The sequence below is a fragment of the Mobula birostris genome, chromosome 3 (genome assembly GCF_030028105.1).
Source record: "Mobula birostris isolate sMobBir1 chromosome 3, sMobBir1.hap1, whole genome shotgun sequence".
In the NCBI taxonomy this organism is placed as follows: Eukaryota; Metazoa; Chordata; class Chondrichthyes; order Myliobatiformes; family Myliobatidae; genus Mobula; species Mobula birostris.
In genome coordinates this window covers 109,934,459-109,938,405 of record NC_092372.1, presented here as the reverse complement: position 1 = coordinate 109,938,405, position 3,947 = coordinate 109,934,459, and positions in this window count along the sequence as shown.

The window sequence follows — 3,947 nt, the reverse complement described above, 5'->3', positions numbered from 1 at the left end:
GTGAATCGCTTTGATACGAATTGTCAAATGACCACAATTTATTTCATCATCTTTGCAATCCTTAGTTTTTCAACGGGGTCTTTGATTGGAGTGTGGCACAGATGCAGTAGAAGCATTCTCGTGCAAGTCTCCGTTAAAGAGGGGTACTGTCTAGCAGAGTGGTCACTGTTGTCAGAGTGGTCTGAGTCAGAGTCAGGCTTTGGTTCAACAGGTCTTCAGCGAGAACAAGCGGAGGCAAGGCAAGTAGGTAAGTTCATTCCTTATTTTTTACTCTTTTTTTCTGAGTTAACTCTTGAGTGAATAGAGGGTATGTCTATAGGGCCAGTGTTCTGTTCTGGGTGTCAGATGTGGGATTTCTGGAAGACTGCCAGCCTCCCCGATGGCCACACCTGCACTATGTGCATTGATATGCAGCTCTTTAGTGACAGTGTCAGGGAACTGGAGCTGCAACTCAATGACCTTCAGCTTGTTAGGGAAAGTGAGGCAGTGATAGACAGGAGTGACAGGGAGGTAGTTACCCCAGTGCTACAGGAGACAGATAAATGGGTGACTGCCAGAAGGTGGAGCGGAGTGATGATGGCGCCTAATGACGACTCCTTTGCTTGCATCTTCGGAAGCAGTTTTATTTCCATCTTTAATACCTTTATTTTTCCCTTTCAGGATTCTTTTGAAGACCCTGATCTGGAGTTACATGCTGACTACAGTTTTTGTGGGAATGGGACCCGTCCTCAGGGTTTTAGGACTGGCTGCTGTTTGGCACGTCAAGGATTTGGCCTAAGTATTTGGCTCGGCTTTGGAAGCCTAGGATCTCAGGCCTCTGGAGACGGATGGATCGAGGATTGGTGTCACAAAAGGAGAACCATGGGTTGTCGGGGGAGTCGGAATATCTGCGGCTGTGTGCTCAGATGCTGATCTTTGGAGACAGAGTCAATAAAAGGAACGTGGCGGACTTTTAACATCATAAACCAGTGAGTTGTTTGTTATGTCTCCCTGCTTGCTGTGAAAATGGAGACACCTCCTTCACTCTTATTAGGGAGTGTTATCAAAGAGTATGCGGTATGTCGAATACTGGGTGAAACACTAAGTCTTTGGAGTAACTGCAAGACTGTGTCTTTGATGTTGCTTTGCTCACACTTGAGTGCTCGGTGACGGGTGCCAATGCTTTCCTTTGCCAGCGGGGGGAGGGGGGATTGTTGCTTGCTGCCGCTTATACATGGGGGGGCTGGGGGGAGCTTTGGGGTTCTAATATTTGACTGCTGTTCATTCTTGGGGCACTCCTCTGTTTTCGTGGATGGTTGTGAAGAAAAAGAATTTCAGGATGTACATTGTATACATTTCTCTGACATTAAATTGTACCTTTGAAATTGTGCCTTTGAGGGAAGGGAGAACATCAAGTAGTGGAGAGCACCCCTGTGGCCATACCCCTCAACAATATGTACTCCATTTTGAGCACTGTTGGGGGTGGGGGGAGACTTACCTGGGGGACACAATAGCTCCCGTGCCTCTGGTGCTGAGTCTGGCCCGGTGGCTCAGAAGTCCAGGGAACCAAAGAGGATGGCAGCAGTAATAGGAGACTCAATAGTTAGGGGGATAGACAGGTGATACTGTGGATGTGAAAAAGAAACACAGAAACACAATCTGCCTCCTGGGTGCCAGAGTCAAAGATGTTTCTGGACGTGTCCACAATATCCTGAAAAGGGAGGGTGAGCAGGCAGAAGCTGTGGTACATATTGGTACTGACGACAAAGAGAGAGGGTCCTGAAAACAGAATACAAGGAGTTAGGAAGGAAGCTGAGAAGTAGGACCTCAAGGGTAGTAATCTCGGGATTGCTGCCTGTACCATGCAACAGTGAGGATAGGAACAGAACGAGGTGGCAGATAAATGTGTGGCTGAAGAATTGGAGCAGGGGGCAGGGATTCGGATTTCTGGATCATTGAGACCTCGTTTGGGGCAGGTGTGACCTGTACAAAAAGGGCAGGTTGCACTTGAATCTGAGGGGGGGCCAGCATTCTTGTAGGCAGGTTACTGGAGCTGTTGGGAGTGGTTTAAACTAATATGGCAGGGGGATGGGAACCAGTGTGATAGAGCAGAGGATGAGCCAGCAAGTTTACAAGTAGATGAAGGGTGTAACATGAATGTAAGGAAGGACAAGCCAATGATTGGGTACAAATGCAGATGAAGCAAAGAGTTAAATTGTACCACAGAGGCAAAATTCAAAATGGCAAAGAATGCAGGACTGAGGGTGCTGTACTTAAATGTGCCCAGCATTTAGAATAAGGTAGACGAACTCATGGAGCAAATTCAGATCTAACTTGTGCAGCAAATTAGAGATTGGTCAGTATGTTGTGGGCATCACTGAGTTGTGATTTTGTGTATCCCAGAGTCCTGAGAGAGTTTGCTGAAGAGTTAACAGATACATTGATCATGATATTTCAAGAATCACGTGACTCTGGCATGATCCCGGAGGACTGGAAGATTGCAAATGTCACTCCACTCTTTAAGAAGGGAGGAAGGCAAAAGAAATGAAACTATAGGCCAGATAGCCTAACCTCAGTGGTTGGGAAAGTGTTGGAGTCTATTATTAAGGATGAGGTTTTGAGTTACTTGGAGACTAAAGATAACATAAGTCAAAGTCAGCATGGTTTCTGTCAAGGGGAATCTTGCATGATAAATCTATTAGAGTTCTCTGAGGAAGTAACAAGCAGGTTGGACAAAGGAGAGGCAGTGGATGTCATTTGCTTGGATTTTCAGAAGGCATTTGATAAGGTGCCACACATGAGGGTGCTTAACAAGATAAAATCCTATGGTGTTACAGGAAAGATATTGACATGGATAGCGGAATAGCTGACAGGCAGGATGAAGCAACTGGGAATAAAAGGGTTCTTTTCTAGTTGGCTGCCGGTGACTAGTGGTCTTTCTCAATGGTCAATATTGGGACTGTTACATTTCATACTGTTTGTCAGTGATTTAGATAATGGAATTGATGGCTTTGTGGCAAAGTTTGCAGATGATATGAAGATTAGTGGAGGTGTAGATAGTGCCGAGGAAGCCATGCGATCGCAGCAGGACTTGGACAAATTGGAAGAATGGGCAAAAAGGTGTAAGATGGAATACAGTGTTGGGAAATGTATGATAATGCATTTTGGTAAAAGGAACAATAATGCAGACTATTATCTATATTGGGAGAAAATTCAAGCATCAGAAGAGCTGAGGGACCTAGGTGTTCTTGTGCAAGGCTCCTGGAAGGTCAATTTATAGGTTGAGTCCGTGGTAAAGAAGACAAATTCAATGTTGGCATTTATTTCAAGGGGAATAGAATATAAAAACAAGGAGATAATGCTGAGGCTTTATAAGACACTAGTCAGTCCACACTTTGAGTATTGTCAGCAGTTTTGGTCTCCATATCTGAGAAAGGATGTGTTGTCATTGGAAAGAGTCCAGAGGAGGTTCACGAGGATGATTCTGAGAACGAAAGGGTTAACATATGAAGAGCATTTGGCAGCTTTGGGCCTTTACTCACTGGAATTTAGAAGAATGCACAGCGATCTCATTAAAACCTACCAAATGTTGAAAGGACTAGATAAAGTGGATGTGGAGAGGATGATTCCTATGGTCGGGGTATCCAGAACTAAAGGGCACAACCTCAAAATTGAGGAGAAACCTTTTAGAACAGAGGTAAGGAGGATTTTTTTTTAACTAAAGAGTAGTGTATCTGTGGAATTCTCTGCCGCAAACCATGGTGGAGGCCAAGTCTGTGGGTGTATTTAAAGCAGAAGTTGATAGTCTACTGATTGGTCAGGTCATCGAAGGATGGGGTTGAGTGGGATCTAGGATCAGCCATGATGGGATGGAGGAGCAGACTCAATGGGCTGAATGGCCTAATTCTGCTACTGTGCCTTATGGTGTTAGGACCTATGTAAAAGAATGTGCGCTGATCGCCACATAG